General features: G+C 38.8%; 1 long non-coding RNA gene across 1 annotated transcript; it reads right to left on the bottom strand.

The window, feature by feature from the left end:
- Positions 1-402: 402 nt before the first annotated feature.
- Positions 403-17,252, bottom strand: LOC150045979 (uncharacterized). The gene is made up of 3 exons (XR_016532757.1): positions 17,171-17,252; positions 5,868-5,936; positions 403-526 (listed from the first exon to the last, which is right to left on the bottom strand). It is a non-coding gene; the product is annotated as an uncharacterized LOC150045979 (long non-coding RNA).
- Positions 17,253-19,970: the final 2,718 nt, after the last annotated feature.

Genomic DNA, 19,970 nt, shown 5'->3' with positions numbered 1-19,970 from the left:
GTGTGGTTTAGAAGTTGGCCCACATTTCACCAGGACTGTGACTAGCCACCAGGCCTGTCTCTAATGAGTCTGTTTGGTGTAGCCCGGATTTTATTAGTTATAAAACTAACATTTCATTCTCCCAAACTCTGATATCTAGGTCAGTCTCAATGGAAATCCTAGAAGAAAAAGGCTCTTGTTACCAGAGACTCCATAAGCCATGTTGCCTGTTGTACACAGAAGGAAGTTTCAAGGAAGAAAAAGTGTGGGAAGCCTATTCTTCTCATGTTATTTTTTCCTCTCAAATATGCACAGAACTCATTACTGTTGTCTCTTTCAAGCAAAAGTTCTGGTACAAATTGACTTCTAGGGGCTCTGTTTCATTGATCATCAGACAGGCTCAGAATTTGACAATAGTAGGAATTGACATTTTTATTACAACACTGCTAACTGTGGCTAGGATGTGTGGAAAGCAGTGTCGTGTTGAGGGTAGACAGCATCTCTCAGTGGCCACATCGAATCACATCATCTTGTCCTGCCACTTTTCCTAAAGCCAAAGGGAACAGATTGGCATTATTCCACAAGTGACAAAGTGGCAGACCAGCCCCAGGAGCCATGACGGCTGTTATAGTAACAAGTGAGTAAAGAAGAGAGAACACTTATGATCGACAATTAAAAGACACACCCATAACCTGTCCGTTATGTCCAGAGAGACACAAGATAGAAATTTCAGTGAGCTTATATGATATGCAGTTTAAGAGCTAGAGTTGATGTGATTGAGATCATTACTAATGTGACCTCCACTTGATTCATGGGTTGACAAGAAGGGGATGGTGGACTGCAGTAAAACTTGTCATGTTGATATGTTGGTGTCATCATTCTGGGTACGAATTTAATTTTGGAATACTATGACAAGCTCAATGTTTAGATGTGAATATAACTTTTACTTATTTACAGTTTGTAGAGTTTACCAAAAATTGTATCATATCAGAGAATTTACCTCTTGCCTCCAGTCCAGTTTGTCAGAAGAACTGTTTGAATTCTGAGCCTAGACAACGGTTCCTTACATCCAATTAATCAACGTATCCTGTTGGTGCTACATGAAGAATATATCCTGAATCTTACCAGTTTTTCCTTTGGTGAAGCCACTGTCATCTTTTTTGTCTTTCAATTACCTCTTAACATGGTCTGCTTGTTTGCTTCTACCAAATATTGTACTTTCCATGAAGGTGTATTTTCATCATGGCTCTTGAATTTGTCTTTAATATAAATACATTGTGTCTCTCCTCTCTTAAAGCTCTCTATTAGCTTCTCCTGCACCTTAGGAAAATGTCTTACCCAAAGTTATGCCAATACTCCCCTGAGGAAATCATAATCCTTCTATCTCAATTCTAGTGACAGCTCGGAAGGACGTCACCAGATGTCACCATGGCTGGTTGAATATCTGATCTTCCTTTCAACATTTTCCCTCCAAGTCTCACCTTTCCCCCCCATTCTCTCTCAGATATAAATTGGTTGATTCCTAGTGAGTCAATAAGCTGATTGACTATGATATTCATATTTAATAAAATAATCCACTTATTTGAGTTTTTCAAAATACATTTTTATGGCACGAAATAATGGGTTGCATTATGACATTTCATACACACACACTCATCTATCTATCTATCTATCTATCTATCTATCTATCTATCTATCTATCATGTACTTTGAGCCTACTCTCTATGTCTGTCTGTCTGTCTGTCTGTCTTTCTCTCTCTCTCTTACACACAATGCCCCCCACTGGCTTCTTTTGTTCCTCCTTCCCTTCCCCCCCTTTAGTCTTCAATTTTAATGACAATTATTTAGTTCAGACTATTTTCTCTCCATTTATACACTATTTTTCAGTAATAAAGGAGTTGGTGACAGAGATGCCATCACATTTCTTAAAGCATGAGATTGAATTAGAAACATTCAATTTGGTCCATGGGATTGGCGTGAGACAAATGCAAACATGTCGTCTCTATTTTGTGCCAGGTCCTGGGTCACCAAGGAAGGATAGTCTCCAATCTCCTTACTTGTTCTTAGAATTCCTTCATAAGTGATCATTCCACTCTCTACAGAAATGGAGGAATAAATGGGTAGAAAAGCTAACATCTCAACTCAAAAGTTTTAAAAACCAGCACATTGAATTCTTTATAGTAAATAAGTTTTGATGACTGTCAGGCACTGGAATGGAAAGGTAATTAAAAATCTAAGGCCACCAAGGGGAAAGAAGCATAAGTTTTACTACACTGCATTTCTTACAAGCTGTATTGCTTCTGCTCTTCCAAAGTATCGCCTCTAGCTAGCTAGGATATGGTAATATGGAAAATGAAGACTGTCATTCACATGATCACACTTTACTGAAAACAAATATCACTAACTATATACTATTAATGGAAAAGTCAAATATTACACTTTGAACAGTAAAACAAAGAGAAACATGTGTGCTTATGTAAGTGGCTACATACAAGCTTTCTTCATTTGCTCTAAAGAATCTCAGTCTACTCATCCTATACTTCTACCAATTCAGGAGGAAAGTCTTACTCTCTGCTTTTTTCATGTACATAATTTGCTTTTATAAAAGAAAAATACATTTATAAACTCTTTAAAAATAAACAGCATACCCGGGGACCAGTAATTCCTATTTGTAACCTTATCTACTTAAGTGGCAGAGACCTGAGAATCATTGTTCAAAGCCAGCCCAAGCAAGAAAGGGACTCTTATCTCCAATCAGCCATCAGAAAACTGGAAGTGGTACTGTGGCTCAAAATGATAGAGATCTAGCCTTAAGTAAAATAGCTCAGAAACATTGTCTAGGCCCTTAGTTCAGTCCCATGACTAGCATATATAAATAAATAAATTAATATAGTACAGATTTAGAATTTAATGGAGAATTTAAAACCCACATTTTTATTTCTAGCTTTGTTCATAGGTTTTTCCATTTCAGTTTTAGAAATAAATTATAGCAAATGATATATGAAAGGGGGGGTCTTTATATCAGGAAGCAATTAAAATCTGAAATTTTATTTCTGCAATTAATTCTCTGTCCCATAGTATTATTAAATAGTTGACTATCAAGGCTTTGCATTTGGATTAAGCAGGATTTGGTTTTCTTTAGAGCGTAACTAACACACTTCACTGCCCCAATAACCTTCCCATGCCATTCTCTCGCAACAAATATTGTAGATGTGGAAGCTTCAGGAGTGAAGCCAATCTGTCACTCATTCAGAATTGTAAATGGGAAGATTAGCATGCACCGTATTCATGAAACTGAAGAGAAACCAGAAACTTTATGATCAGCATAAGCTCTCCCTTACTATCTCTGGTTCCTGCTTCTATAAATACAACTAATTTGTCTTCCAAATAGTTTACATAGCAATGCACTCCAAATATAAGTAGTGAAGTTTTTTTTTTTTTTTTTGCTCTGCTTGTACAGGTATATCAACAATGATTGAATACTGGTGGCTCATTCCTGTAATCCTAGCTACTTATGTGGCTAAACTACTCAGCTTCAGATCAAGATAGGAAGGTAGCTCAGGTGGAAAAGTCCAAGATTTGCCATCTCCAAGATAACCAGCAAAAAGCTTGGCTGAAGATTTGGCTTATATGGAGGGGTACTCACTGTAAACGAGGAAATCAAACAATAATAATTTCTAGTTTCATTTATGAACAGGGCTTAGAAGACAGCATATATAAGACATACTTGAGATGTTTTCACTCCAATATCATATAATTGTTACTGACATAATTGTAGCTATGGCACAGGTAGACATTGACTTGCTTCTTTTTGGGAAAAATCGGAATCTGTGCTACCTAATATGACAGTTGTTTTCCACATACTGCCTATATATATATATATATTCACATTTATATACATTTATATCTGCATTTATATATTTCATACATACTGATGAATTCATGTATACATACATGTATAGTGCATACATGTGTATTGGACATATATTTATTCATTAAACATACATATATGCATATGTGCATATGTATTTCATATATATGGATAAATACATATGTGTATATATGAAATACATATATGTACTTAAACACATATGTATATATGTGTATATATGTGTATGTATATATATATATACATATATATATATATGGCAGAAAAGGATTAAAGGCCTGGCTTAAGTGGCAGAGCCATTACTTAGCAAGTATAAGGCCACATGTTTAAACCAGAGTACTATCAAAAAGATAATGATATTATTAGTATTTTAGAACTGAAAGAATCCTTAGTTCCCAGATCTGCTTATTAATTTTCCTTCTTTTTGGTTCTATACTTTAAAAAAAAACAACTTGTTTTTGTCTTAAAGACAATGGTTTACTTTATCAATCTTTAAGTTGTTTTTCCATTCTTTCAGCCACTGACATGATGATGAGGACAGTTTATCATCACACAAGACTGCTGTCATGGATGGTGTCCCTGCAGCAGAGGGAAGGCTTTCCCTGCCTGTAGTTAGAGAAAGGACAAGAAAAGCGGCCAAACAGTGAAACTGGTGTTCCACAGGTCTGGGTGTTGGTTGTTACCTTAGGAAACTTCTGGTCATCCCTAGGCTTTCTGAAATGCTGCATATTGCTCCCGGAGCCAGTCTGACCTACCCTTCAAAAACAGGAAAGCCCGAGTTGTTACCTAAGGCTATCAGGGACAAGCCTATACATTTAGCTTCTATTTATTGCTTTTGTTCCTCTTTTTTGGGGTGGTATTGAGTGGGCTGGAATTCAGGGCCTTGTGCTTGGTAGGCAAGTGCTCTACTGCTTGAGCCATACTCCCAGCTCAGTTGGCATTACTTATTTTTACATGGGATTTTACTCTTTTTGCCTCTAGGGCTGGCATTGTATCATTACCCTCTATGGGTAACTCCTGCATAGCTGGCTTTACAGATGGTCAAAAATTACACCCAACTTATTGGTAGGTAAAGTCACTGACTTTTTACCCAGGCCAATCTTTAATTATGATTTTCTCAGTTTTCAGCTTAGGTGTAGTTAGGGGTTATAGGCATGATCCACCACTTTTGACTCTATTTGTTAATTTTAGTGACCATTTGTAAAGGCATATGACACTATTATTTTTATCGGGTGAAAATATTTGTTTTATCCTGGGAACACTGGAGTTTGAGCTCAGACTTCTGTAGATTATTTGCTTAGCTAGTGTGTGCTTGCAAGGCAAGTATTTATCACTTGAACAACTCCTCTAGCTCAGCTTTTTTTTCTGATTATTTTGAAGATAGAGTCTCATGGACTTTTCTGCCAGGCTGGCTTCTAACTTTGATCTTCTAGATCTCAGCCTCTTGAGTAGCTAGGATTATAGGCAGAAGCCACAAATGCCCAGTTTAATTTATGGACGCTTCCTAACAATGTTTTTAATGCAGTTATTATTGTTTTTTCTACTTTATTGATAAGGGAATTGAGGCCCTGGGAGATGGAGATTATTTCTGGGGATCACATGATGAATCATCAGGAGATTTCATCTTTAAGTCTAAGTTCTGACTCTTGACCTTGACGATGTTTTGTGTTTTCTGAGACTTATTTCTTGGGGCTCATATAGAGTGAAGATCTCACCTGCAGGACCATTTTGAAGTTATTATGAGCCAATCAATATGATACCTCCTTCCCTATTGATCCCTATGTTATTTTTTTTTAAGGTATTAGCTGTGAACAGTGAATGTCTATTTTCTATTCATTCAAGTAAGATATAATTATTATTCAATCATCTTAATTCTGCTTTAAGGATTAACTAATTTTTTTCTAGTTTAACCTTACACTGTAAAGAAAACCAGACAACCATTTCCTTCGATCGACCATAAATAATAGAAAAGGAACATTAGCACCCAAATCACACTAACCTCATAGTAGGCAATCATCAGAGCAGGAGAACACAAAATCCATCTTTCAGGAACTAGAAGGATTGCAGCCTAGTGGGAAAATTATTCATGATTAAAAAGTGGAGAGTTCAAACTGTAGTCCCCTGCTGAGGATAGAAATGGTGACCTCACTTTGGATTTTTATTATTTACAGGGATTTTTTTCCCCTTGCCTTTGTTTTCTCCAGGCAGCCTGCATGTTAAAAGAAAGCAAAATATATTATTGATGCTTTGGTTAAAAAAAGGAATGGCATTGTTCTAAGAGCGTTCCTTTAAGTTAGTTTGTTAGATTCATTTTCAGCAGTCTCCAGAGGTGGTAGATAGGTTTACACAGAAACAACTTCAGCTACCCCATAGTAAATAAAACAACCAGTGGACAATTATTTCATTTACTTCCCATGGCTCAATGGCATGGCTTCCTGTAGGGTACAGGCTCAAATACACCAAATGGGTAGGGCATCATAGCCCTGCCTATTGTGATCTCAAGAAAGTATATTGTTTGTCCTGCACAATCCACCAGGGATGGCAACTTCCTTTTGTAGAACTTGTCAGGATAAAAGTGAGTTTGGTTTCCTGGGGCCTGTGTCTGAAAGAAGGAGAACAAAGAATGAATTGAAAACTATAGCATGTATTAATGCTTGTTTGTTTCTTTATGGTGTATCCTTTACTGGCAAATATCAGTCCAAAATAGAGTCTATGTGATTTCTTAGAGCTATCAGTTAATTAATTCATGTCTAAAACAATGCATTCTAAATTAAGTCACTGCAGAGGAAGGACCTCAGAAAAAATATTTGCCAATTGTATCTATTTAGGATCCTCACAATTCCAATTCTAAATTCCCCAACTTAGAGAAAAAATGTCTTTGTAACTTCCAAACACATCCAAATGAATCTGATTGGTCATTATTAGCTTAAAATTTCCACCAAGATAGTGGCTCATGCTTATCATCCTAGTTACTCAAGAGACTGAGATCTGAAGATTGAGGTTCAAAGCCAGCCAGGGCACAAAAGTTTCCGAGACTCTTATCTCCAATTAATCACCAGAAAACTGGAAGTGGCACTGTGGCACTAGCAAACTGGAAGTGGCACTGTGGCTCAAGTGGTAGGGCAGTAGCCTTGAGCTGAAGAGCTCAGGAACAGCACCCAGGCCCATAGTTTAAAAAAAAAAAGCAAAAGTAAAAAAATAAAAACATATCAGATTGCACATGCATCTCCTAGACAAGTGCTCTACAACTTGAACCACAGCACCACTTTTGCCTTTTGGTGGTTAGAGATAAGAGTCTCACAGACTTTCCTTCCCTTGGGCTGGCTCCAAACCTCAGATCTCAGCCTCCTGAGTAGCTAAAATTACAGACATGAGCCACCAGTATTTAGTTGGGATGAGCAACAATTAACCATCAATTAATTGACTATTAATTGCTACTTGGCAACTGGAAGCTTTTTGTATGATAAATAAGTAATAATTATAATTCAGTTTCATTTCTTTGAATCACATTACCAACTTAATTAGTTTAAAAAACTCTTTTAGCTTGCAATCTGTGGAAAATGGTGTATGAATTACACAACTTTCTCATGACTTGCATTTATTTTATCATACACATAACTTAAAATTACTTTCATCTTAGTTCTTTAATGTCTTGGGAGATACTTAATTCTGAAAGCTATTTCCTAGGAAAGAATATGAAAGTCTTCCTTATTAAAAGGCAAAATAATTGCATTTTTTTCTTTAATAGAGTAGTTTTGTTCTGATGGATAAACAAAGATCCACTCATCACTTGGTCTAAGATTTGTGTTGGAAACTGTGCACATAAGAAACGATCCTTTATGGAATAATTCATCACAACTCACTAGCTGGTTCTCTGCTCTCCTAATATCTGTCACCTTAGATTTTAACAGAAAAGGAAGGAGGAGAAAGACCTCCACATGCACTAATGAGGAAAACAGCAGGAAATAAACGTACTTTTAATTCATATTGCTAAACTAGGAGAAAGAATGTGTTCATAATCTATGTCGCCCCATTATGTGCTAGAAACGCTTTTGGAAAATTAGGTGTTTGTAGATGTCATTTATGTGGTCAAGACATAGTGAAACAATAATCAGGATAATGATTTCCAAACCCTGGATGGAACAAACACAGCTGGAGAGCTGTTGGAATTGTCTGGTGTCTAAGGGCCTCTGAAGCATAATTGGGCATACCAGAGGTCTGGTCATTCAGAATGGTCTGACCTCAGGATTTTGCTGACCTCTGCATATCTATTTTTTTTTCCTCTGCCTGTCAGAATACTCAGCAGACATATATAGTCAGAGAGACAGAGAGAAAAAAGAGCAGAGATGAGAGGAGAGAAAGGCAAACGACAGAAACAGAAATTGAAAGAAGGAATGAGAGGGGGAAAGTGGGAGAGAAATAGAAATAGAAGGAGCAAGGATTTCCATGTACTCGTGTGTGTGTGTCAGAGAGAGAGAGAGAGAGAGAGAGAGAGAGAGAGAGAGAGAGAGAGAGAGAGAGAGAGAGAGAGAGAGAGAGAGAAGAAGAAGAGAGAGAGAGAGAGAGAGAGAGAGAAAGAAGAGAAGAGAGAGAGAGAGAGAGAGAGAGAGAGAGAGAGAGAGAGAGAGAGGGAGGGAGGGAGGGAGGGAGGGAGGGAGGGAGAGAGAGAGAGAGAGAGAGAGAGAGAGAGAGAGAGAGAGAGAGAGAGGGAGACAGAGACAGAGAGACAGAGACAGAGACAGAGACAGGAAGAGCAAGAGAGCATGTGTGTTTATCATGGCAGGGCCTGAAAACTGTTTCTGAATTCTTGCACTCAAGGTTAATGTTCTACCACTTGAGCCATAGCTCTACTTCTGGCTTTGTTGGCAGTTATCCTTTTCGGTCTTGGCTACTTTTGAACTATGGTCCTGAGATCTCAGCTTCCTCACTAGCTAGCTTAACTGTTGCCCAGTTCCAATATCCTCTTTAAAGGCACACTTTCTTTTTCTCCAAATATTTGTTGTTGTAATTAATAGAACGGTTATATTGTATTCACCAGGTAGAAGGTGCATTACTTCACATACTTTGATACCCTTTCTCATGTCATGGTCCCATTTCCCCCCTCCCTCCCCCACCCATCTTGATTTCCTCCCTTCCCTATCCAATTTCAAATAACCAATTAAGCATATATAGAATATATCAGATAACAAGGTGAAATATTGTAACAATATGAGATAACCAAGGGACAGCAAAAGAGATGAGTGATAACATAGTACATTAAGGACCACAGTCGCTCATTATATGGCTTTTGTTTCTATATCCTGGAGGTCCTTACATTTACCATCACACTATATGGCCTCATATTTCTAGATTTTGCTCTACTGTAAATCTCTGCTAGGAGAGCCCAAGGTTTCTACTGATTATGACAAACTAGAGAAACCATTGAGCCTCTGTTCCTTTGAGTCTGGCTTACTTCACTTAATATGATTTTTTCTAAGTCTTTCCATTTCCTTACAAATGGGGTGATGTCATTCTTCCTGATGGCAGCATAGAATTCCATTGTGTATCAATACGACATCTTGATGATCCACTCATCAACTGAAGGGCATCTGGGTTGGTTCCATACCTTTGCTATGATAAATAGTGCTGCAATGAACATCGTTGTGCTAGTGGATTTAGTATGTCCTTGTTTCTGGACAATTGGGTAAATGCCAAGTAGTGGAATTACTGGGTTATAGGGGAGTTCTATATTTAGTCTTTTGAGGAACTGCCATACCGCTTTCCATAGTGGTTGAATGAGTTTGCACTCCCACCAACAGTGTAGTAGTGATCCCTCCTGGCCACATCCCCTCCAGGATCTGTTGTTATTAGATTTCTTGATTCTGGCCATTCTAACTGCAATGAGGTGGAATCTTAGAGTTGTTTTGAGTTGCATTTCTTTTATGGCCACAGATGTCGAGCATTTCTTCATGTGTCTATAGGCCATTTTTGTTTCTTCTTCAGAGAAGACTCTCTTTAAGTCTTTGGCCCATCTTTTAATGGGATGGTTGTTTCTTTGGAGATTAGTTTAGGAGTGAATTGATATTTTGAGCTGTAGTTATCTTTAAATACGAGGCCTTTGTCCATTGTGTGATTAGTGGAGATCTTCTCCCACTGTGTAGGCTTTCTAGTTGAATTGCTAGCTATGTCCTTTGCCACACAGGAGCTCTGCAGTTTAATGCAGTCCTACCTATCCAGTCTTTCTCTGATTTGTTTTGTTTCTTGGTCCTTATTAAGAAAGTTTCAACCTGTGCCAAGGAGGCCTAGTGTATCTCTTACTCCTTATAAAGTTTTCACTGTATCGGCTTTTACTTCAAGGTCTTTAATCCATTTGGAGTTAATCCTTGCACAGGTTGACAAAGAAGGATCCAGCTCTAGTTTTCTGCAGGTGCTTAATCAGTTCTGCCAGCACCACTTGTTGAAGAGGCTGTCTGTCTTCCATTCTATTTTGGGGGGTCCCTTATCAAAGATTAGGTGGCTATAGATCTGTGGTTTAATATCTGGGTCCTCAGTTCTATTCCATTGGTCTTCGGGCCTGTTCTTGTGCCAGTACCAAGCTGTTTTGGTCACTATAGCTCTGTAATAGAGTCTAAAGTTTAGTATTGAAATTCCCCAGCGCTATTCTTTCTGCTAAGAAGTGTTTTTTACTATATGGGGTCTTTTATTATTCCATATGAAATTTTGAATTGCCTCTTCTATTTCTTTGAAGAATGACATTGGGATATTGATTGGTATTGTGTTGAATTTGTATATAGCCCTTGGCAAGATTGCCATTTTCATGATTTTAATTCTTCCAATCCAGGAGCATGGGAGGTTTTTCCAATTCCTCAGTTCTGCTTTAATTTCCTTTTTCAGGGTTTTAAAGTTTTCATCAGAACTGTCCTTTACATTCTTAGTTAATTCCTAGGTACTTTATTTTCTTTGAGGCTATTGCAAAAGGAGTTGCTTCCCTGATTGTTGCCTCGTTCCTCTCACTGTTGGCGTAGAGGAAGGCAGTTGATTTTTGAGGGTTAATTTTATACCCTGCTACCTTGCCAAAGTCTTGAATCAGCTCAAGAAGCTTGGGAGTGGAGTCTATAGGGTTCATTAAATACAGAATCATGTCATCTGCAAAGAGGGAAACTTTACTTCCTCTTTCCCTATTTGGATCCCCTTTATGCTTGCTTCTTGCCTTAGTGCTCTGGCTAGGAATTCTAATACTATGTAAAGAGGAGTGGAGAGAGTGGACATCCTTGTCTCGTTCTGATTTTAGAGGGAATGGCTTTAGTTTTCACCATTAAGTATAATGCTAGCTGTGAGTTTGTCATACACAGCCTAGTTTCTCCAGAGCTTTTAGCATAAAGTGGTGGTGGATCTTGTCAAATGAGAAGGCACACTTTCATGACCCACTTCCTCCCACTAGGCCTCCTAAACTTTCAATTCATCGCAACAGCTTCATTGAAGGACATTAGGCCCATGACACATGAGATTTTAGAGGACATTTAAGATCCAAGCCCTCAGCAAAATCATTTCTAAGCTAGCCATGGGAATACGAGAGTGCAGTGTGGACATACTAAACAGAAGTGGTCCTGAAATGGGCAGACATGACAGTCATCTGTCAGCACACCATTTCGCATTACTCCACATTGTGGTTACGGCAATACTATTCAGTCCTAAGAAAGCATACAGTCCTGCCATTTGTGACAGTGTGGAGGGACTGGAATTATATTATATGAAGTGAAATGAGGCTGGCATACAAAGCCAAGCATCTCATCATGTTACTCCTAGGTGGAACTTTGAAAAAGTCACTCTCAGAGAAGGTGAGAACAAAATGTGCCTAACAGAGTATTATGGAGACAAGAAGGGAAAAGGGAGAGGGGAGAGGATCTCTGTAGACCAAGTTATTCTTTGATAGGAAGAATGGGCATGCACATCATTCTTGACGCAGCATGGTAAATACAATAATGATATATCATGTGTCTCAAAACAGAAGAGACACTGAGAAGCTGAGTCCCTCAGTGACTTGGTTCTCAGTGTGTGTATGGATTAAAGCATTGTGTTATACCATTTACATATACACAAATACTTTGTGAATAAGGAAATATAGGTGTGTGAGAGATGTGTGTGAGAGAAACACGTATACATACACACAGAGAGAGAGACAGAGAGAGAGGAGAGAGAGAGAGAGAGAGAGGGGAGAGGGAGAGGGAGAGGAGAGGGAGAGGGAGAGGGAGAGGGAGAGGGAGAGGGAGAGGGAGAGGGGAGAGAGAGAGAGAGAGAGAGAGAGAGAGAGAGAGAGAGAGAGAGAGAGAGAGAGAGAGAAAGAGAGAGAGAGAATGACCTGGGGCTTAAACTGAAGGACGAGAGAGAGAGAGAGAGAGAGAGAGAGAGAGAGAGAGAGAGAGAGAGAGAGAGAGAGAGAGAGAGAGAGAGAGAGAGAGAGAGAGAATGACCTGGGGCTTAAACTGAAGGACTGGCACTCTACCAGATTTGCAGTTCCAACTTTTTAATGGTTAATTGGGGAGAGGAGTCTCATGGACTTTCCTACTTAGGGATCCTTAGATTCAGTCTCTTGAGTAGCTAAGAATATAAGTATGAGTCACTGGCCACCTGAATAGAATTTCTTTTCTTTTTAAAAAAAATACTATGTTAAACATTAACTATACAACATATGTGGGGACAGAAAGAAATACCTGGGAGAAAACAAGGGATGACATTGTTCAAAAAGAAATGAACCCTTTATCTGACATGTAACTGTAACCCTTCTGTATATCAGCTTAATAATAACAATAAAAATGCATAAAATGAAAAAAAGAACCAAATATTTCCAGTTCCCACTAAGCTGACAATTGCTGGTAAAAGACTCATGTTCAAGCCTCAAATTCAAACAACAACAACAACAGACAAGCCCTAACTTCTTTTTTGTCTTGAACTCATTATTTTTCCTATGCATTGGAATTACGGTAAGAAAAGAAATCATAGCCCAACGTCCAGGGACAGAAGGTTGGGGCTTTAGGGAAACATAAAACAGAAGTGGTGACTCAGCTGGGTCAGGACCCTGTATGCTGCTGGAGGCTGACTGAGCATGCTGATATCAGAGGGGAAACACTCCATCAGAGAAGGTGGCTATCAATCCAGGAATCCACCCACCCACAGGCTTGTGATTTATGAATCTCACAAGATCCTTCCAGAAAAGTGTGGAGAGATCCTGAAAAGTACTTCAAAGGCAGGGACGATGCTTAGGATTAGACATGTCCACTAGATGTTTCTTCTCCAAGAACAAAATTCTTTATGAATTTTGCTTAAGTCCATGGAGGGAAAGAAAATGAACAATCTAAGACTAAAGTGAGAGGCAGAACTATATAGGGACCACCCAGCAATGGGAAACTCACCTTTAATATAAGGATTTCCCAAGCCTTTTGGGGAGGCTCCCCCAAACCCATCGGGAAAGCAGAGCTGGTGGCAACCTACAGAACTTAACCCAGACCCCTCCCACTCTGCTTAAGAAAGGTTGGCAAGTGCAGGGGGGCAAGGAATTCAGAATCCTGTCCCTTGCCCCGACAGCGCTGCCCCCAAGCTATTGACTGGAGACTGATAGGTGAGTGGGCACTAAGACCCAGCACCCCACCAAAGGGGGCAGAGGTGTCCCTGCTCCCACCTGCCCAACAGCCTCCTCTCCCAGGCCACTGAAACTGGAGGCTATGGGGTGCTAAGATCCTGCCTTCCAACAGCGGGTGGGGGTGTGCAGGGGGGGGGGGAGTCTGTAGCCAGCATCTGACTAAGTGAGGTGCCCTCCCCCACCAACCCGCCCCCCCCCCACGGAGTCACAGAAAGACTCTCAGCAAAGCCACTGAAACACAGCAGGCAGACCAGTAGGGGCCAAGCTTGCCTCTGAGAGCCAGAAAGGTGTGGCTCCACCCTCAGAGCTCACATCCTCCGCTGGGTCGGCCCCTGGGAACAGGCTAGGCGCAAACTAGCCACCTACTGGTCTAGCTGAGACTGAAGTGTGCAACTCCATCCTATGGCCCACTGTGAGGCCACTGACTGGACTGAGAGCTAGCTGTGCAGCAGCACATAGCATCTGGGAAAGGGCCGAACACCTGAAAAAGCTGCAAACTCTGATCTAGTCAGAGGCAGAACTAATTTGGCTGAGAACCACACATATACACAGATTCCCAGTATGAACTTAGAGGTAGGCAGACTTTGGAGTATCATCTAACTTAAATTTTTTATATTACAGCTGTGGAAGCTGGACATGTATTCTGATAATTAACCCTGGACAGAAACTGGACAATGAAGACAGAGAGATGCTGAAGACAAATGGAAGAATAAGAATTCAGAGCTATCATCTCCACTAGTCAGCAAGAACATCTGATACTTAAAATAGGTCCCTCTCTAGGTAGATGATTACATATTTGGAATTGAATTATGCTATTGAGAAAAATTGTTCTCAGGATTCTTGCCTTAGAATCACCCAGAAAAAAATGCTTTCTGGTAAGTAGTATAAGTATGCTATGTGGTTTTGTGAAGGCTAATTTTCTGATTCAGAACTTGGCATATAGCACCAATACTGGAATGTGCATAGAGAATGCAGTATGTAATTATGTGAGGTGGTAGATCTCTGATGGAAGAGGTATTTAGAAAACTCTAACTCATGAACCTTGACAATCCTATTACCAACAATTTTTTCTGACACTGTTTCTTGGAACTATTCTATGATCTATTTTCTAAAAGAAGTGCCCCTGGTCAACCAGCATTCTACTTGGCAATGGGTAGAAGAATACATTTAACTTGATTGCCAGTATTGTTAATAGCTTTACAAATTTGTCAAAATCATGCACAGGAAAGCTCCTATTTTTAGAGTAACTTAAAGACACCGTCTGATCATTTTCATTGTGTGAGGGATTTGGGTATTGATAAGGTAATTGGGCCTTCAGTCTGTATAGGATGGTTTCAGTTTATGACTAACCGTCACTGTAATATTAATAGGTCTCCAGCTTCTCACTTTCAAAAGTGTTCCAGCTGGGAAGATGAATTACACAGTTGTTGGAAACTACAGAAATTCCAGCGAAACTGTAACTCATCAGCAAGCTTGTCTTAACTTTTAATTAGAGACCATTTATCTGTGCTAACCCATGATCCTCCACATAAAAATCTGATCCTTAATTATACAAATCAGTTTTTGATAAAATAAATCATAATGGAACCTAATTTTTAAAGGAATATATATATATTCAATTTTCAACAAAAACTTTGTTTCTTGGAGTAATAGGAAAGTAAAAAAAAAATCTTTTTCATTCACATAGGCCAGCATGGGAAAGGACTGATCTGAACCAGATTTGGAAAAGTAACTTCTAAATTGATTTTTAAGACCAGCCTTTCATTAATATGTAGGAATCCAAAGCTATTTAAATCAGTTGTGTACTTCTGGCTCTTAATTTAGAGCATACATCAAGAAACATTATAACTGGGAGAAAGGAAGACAGTATGATGTATTATCCATGGACACTGAGTAAACTATTTCTCTAAAATTTTCAAATAAGTGTTGAATAGTTATTTTCAGCAATCTTTTGAACATTCTGTCTGGGAGGGTTACTTTAGGAAGAATCTTTGAAGTTTTCTTTCAACCTTATAATTATATGTCACACACTTCCAATGTGGATGAATGCAAAAATCTTCTCTGACAGTGATTGATCATTTTCTCCTCACAGGCTCCTGGTCAGAAATGGGGAACTTGTTTCCACTTGTGTTTTTGTATCTTTGAAAGTTCTTCCTCTGGTTTATCAATAATAACACACGCTCCCTTTCTTTAGATGAATTTTATTTTCTTTACCTGAGCATAGTAATAAAAAACTAAAAAAAAAAAAGGTTGGGAGGGAAAAAGTAATTTCTGGAGACTATTTTCTAACACATAGATGTGAAAATTTTATTTCTCATATTGGAGGCTGTATTAGAATAGGTATGCAAACACCAGCACGAGGCATGGTAGCTCTTATTCCTTTCTGCTTTCCCTTCCACCTACCTGCTTTCAAGTTGTGAAGTGAGAATTCATGGAATCTATTCACTTTCTTTCTGAATGGATACATAAATAAATTAAGCACAGTACTAGATTTCCAAATTAACTATTTTCCTGATTGCCTGCAATTAATTCTTGAATAAGTGAATATAAACACCTTTATATGTATCTCTACATATTAATGGAATTTTAAGTTCCTTTTCCTAATGACACTAATTCTGGATTATAGTTAATTCCTGCTTAAATTAGGCCACAAAGGCTTTTTGTCATTTTTCACCTTGTCATCAGCAAATCTTCTTTTCTGTATTTAAAGTCTGCTAAGTAGCCAAGTCTACTAAGTAGTAACTTATTCAGATATCATCACTCTGAACATAGAATAAGTTGTTTCTCAGTGCCCTAAATGTATTGAAACTTAGGCTGCAAAGTTTAATAAATGAAATTTGCGTGACTTTATTTATTCATTCTGCAAATGATATTGAGCACATATACAAATGACAGGATATCTCTAGAGTAACTTTGTATGGAGAGGAGATATAAATGGGAATCAGAGCCAAATCAGATTCCCTTTTGGAGGAAAGGTGCCACTTCAGAAGATTCATGGTTCAAAGCCAGCTTGGATAAGAAAATCCAAAATGCAAGAAGTGGAGCTCTATCTCAAGTGATGGAATGCTAGCCTTGAATAATATCACAGTATCAACACCCAACTCCTGAGTTCAAGCCTAGGCCTGTGTGTGTGTGTGTGTGTGTGTGTGTGTGTGTGTGTGTGTGTATTAAATTACTTTCATTACATAGCTCATGCTTTTAATCATTAATTGTGCTTGATTGCCTAGATTCAACTTTGTTTTCTTGATGCTGTTGGAAGTAAGAGCCATAGTAGTCCAAATTTGCTTTAAAAAAGTACAAGTAGAGATACCCATGGAAGATGGCGGTGGTTCAGTGTGAGTCTTTCTGAGCTCTCATCAAGAGACCAGTTCTAGCATCGTAGGGGAAAGTTCATACACAAAGGTCCATCCTAAGTAAGCTTTAGCACCACAGAGATCTCAGTCAGAGAGGAGAAAGGCAGGAAACCAGAGCAAGAAGACAGCTTAGAGCTGTGCCAGCCACTTGGAGCCTCCGTGGAGACAAAGCCTCCCTCCCGAACCTGAGCAGATGGCGCTTCTAGGTAGCGGCAGACCTGCTGGCTCCAGACAAAGCCTCACAGAGCCTGCGCGAGCCGAGAGCCCACACCCGGCCCTGTGCACGGACCTGCCAGCTTCACGGAACCAGAGAATCCAGCAATTTGTGAGTACCTCTGAGGAGAAGTTTCCACTTCCGCTGGCAGAACAGCATTGGGAAGAAATCCCCTTCCCCACCAGCTGAGAGCAGCGCCATCTTGACTGCTGGCAAAGACCCGGCCGAACCAACTGGAGCCTGAGAAGTGGTGTTGGCAGTGCCGTCATTCAAAAGGGCAAAGGATTTCCCAGAGGCAACTTAGCCTGACTTCCGCCCCAGGCACTAGAGGAAGTTCCTCCCTCTGGGCGGGGCCGCACTCCTGGTAAACAAAGCCTCTTGCAGCTTCACCGTTTTTTCTGCCCAATCAAGCAAACTGATCAGAAAAACCTCAAAGCCAAATCTCAAGAAGTGTTTCGACCACGAATTTAGGTGAGACACAATTTTCCTATCCCATCCCCCCTCCAAAAAAAAACCAAAAACCAAAAAACGAACTGAAGAATATCCCACTTCTTTTTCTTTTTTCTTTCTACCTTATTTCATTTGCATTTTTATGTGTTCTTATTTTTTTGGCCATCGTACTTCCAACTTTTTTTAATGTTATGATTCTTTCCATTTTTTTTTCTTTTCTCTCCCCTCCCCTCCTTTCCTTCTGTCATTGTGGCCGTTTGTAGAAACATAATGACTACATAGGTACAGACTGTATATAAATGATATTTTTATTGATACAGTCACCTGCTTTTTAATCTGTTGGTTCTTAACCCTAGTATTTCTTGTTCAAGAACTCACAATTATGTGGTATCTCCCCCTACCTTTTTTCTTGTTTAACTTTTTTTTGTTGTTTATTTTTTTTTAATTTTTATCATTGAACTCATATACCTTCATCCTGCACTAGAATTAACTCCAAATGGATCAAAGACCTTGAGAGAAAAGAAGATACACTGAAATCTTTACAAGAACTAATAAGAGATACACTAGGTCTCCTTGGCACAGGTTGAAACTTTCTTAATAAGGACCAAGAAACAAAACAAATCAGAGAAAGTCTGGAAAAGTGGGACTGCATTAAACTGCAGAGCTTCTGTGTGGCAAAGGACATAGCTAGCAATTCAACTAGAAAGCCTACAGAGTGGGAGAAGATCTTCACTAACCATACAACGGACAAAGGCCTCATATTTAAAGGTAACTACAGATCAAAATATCAATTCACTCCTAACCTAATCTCCAAAGAAACAACCATCCCATTAAAAGATGGGCCAAAGACTTAAAGAGAGTCTTCTCTGAAGAAGAAACAAAAATGGCCTATAGACACATGAAGAAATGCTCGACATCTGTGGCCATAAAAGAAATGCAACTCAAAACAACTCTAAGATTCCACCTCATTGCAGTTAGAATGGCCAGAATCAAGAAATCTAATAACAACAGATCCTGGATGAGATGTGGCCAAGAGAGATCACTACTACACTGCTGGTGGGAGTGCAAACTCATTCAACCACTATGGAAAGCAGTATGGCAGTTCCTCAGAAGACTAAACATAGAGCTCCCCTATGACCCAGCAATTCCACTACTTGGCATTTACCCAACCGTCCAGAAACAAGGGCATACTAAATCCACTAGCACAATGATGTTCATTGCAGCACTATTTATTATAGCAAAGATATGGAATCAACCCAGATGTCCCTCAGTTGATGAGTGGATCAACAAGATATGGTATTTATACACAATGGAATTCTATGCTGCTGTCAGAAAGAATGACATAGCCCCATTTGTAAGGAAATGGAAAGACTTAGAAAAATCATATTAAGTGAAAAGCCAGGCTCAAAGGAACATAGGCTCAATGGTTTCCCTCATTTGTCATAATCAGTAGAAATCTTGGGCTTTCCTAGCAGAGATTTACAATAGAACAAAATCTAGATACATAAGGCCATTAGGATGAGGCTAAATGAAAGGACCTTCAGGATATAGAAACAAAAGCCATATAATGAGTGATTGTTGTCCTTAATGTACTATGTTATCTCTCATTTCTTTTGCTATCCCTTGGTTATCTCATATTGTTACATTATTTTACCTTGTAGTCTGCTTTATTTTATATATGCTTAATTGATTATTTGAAATCAGGTAGGGAAGGGAGGAAAACAAGATGAGGGACTGGAGTCGGGGGAGGGAAATGGGGACGAAGATATGAGAAAGGGTATCAAAGTATGTGAAGTAATGTACCTTTTATTAATGGAACCCTTTTATTAATTACAATAAAAATATATGAAAAAATAATAATTATCCCTCCCAAAATTAATGTAGGCTTTGGGTGCTATGAGCCTTATAAATATCTTGAATCTTCTCGAAAAAATGTATGAGCAGAGATTTTCTTTATCTTCAAATAATTTTTCTTATATTCTGAATAATCTGAAGCATTTCTAAATACATAACTAAGAGGCGGGGGAAAATTCTGTGTATGCTATTTTTGTCCTTTCCTTAGCAACCAGTGTTAACTAAAATTAGTACTAGTCTGTTTTTGTTATTCTAGGTATTATTTGAAATAGCAGGGCCTCTTTGCTGTTTCCATATAGCATGAACAATTAGCCAAAGCCATAAGCCACAGTGGATTTTCAAAGAGAAATTTTATGATTAATTTATGTGATCTTTGATTTTGAGTCATCTGAAACATTTCAACCAAACTAGATATGTGTGAGCAAAACTAGCTTTTCTACATGAAAAAATATGACTAGAATTCCAACTCAGATTCTTTATTATCAGTTACTGTTCACTTTGTATTTTTTTCTACTTTCATGAAGCAGATACATGTTGAAAAATTCCAGATACCGCTGTAAACCCACTTCAATCAACATAGTTGAATTACATTTTTTTTCACAAATCAAAAGAGCC

Source organism: Megascapheus bottae, chromosome 26 (genome assembly GCF_031878675.1).
Source record: "Megascapheus bottae isolate mThoBot1 chromosome 26, mThoBot2.hap1, whole genome shotgun sequence".
Taxonomy (NCBI): Eukaryota; Metazoa; Chordata; class Mammalia; order Rodentia; family Geomyidae; genus Megascapheus; species Megascapheus bottae.
The sequence above is the reverse complement of the archived record's forward strand: the minus strand, read 5'-3'. Positions and strand labels throughout refer to the sequence as shown.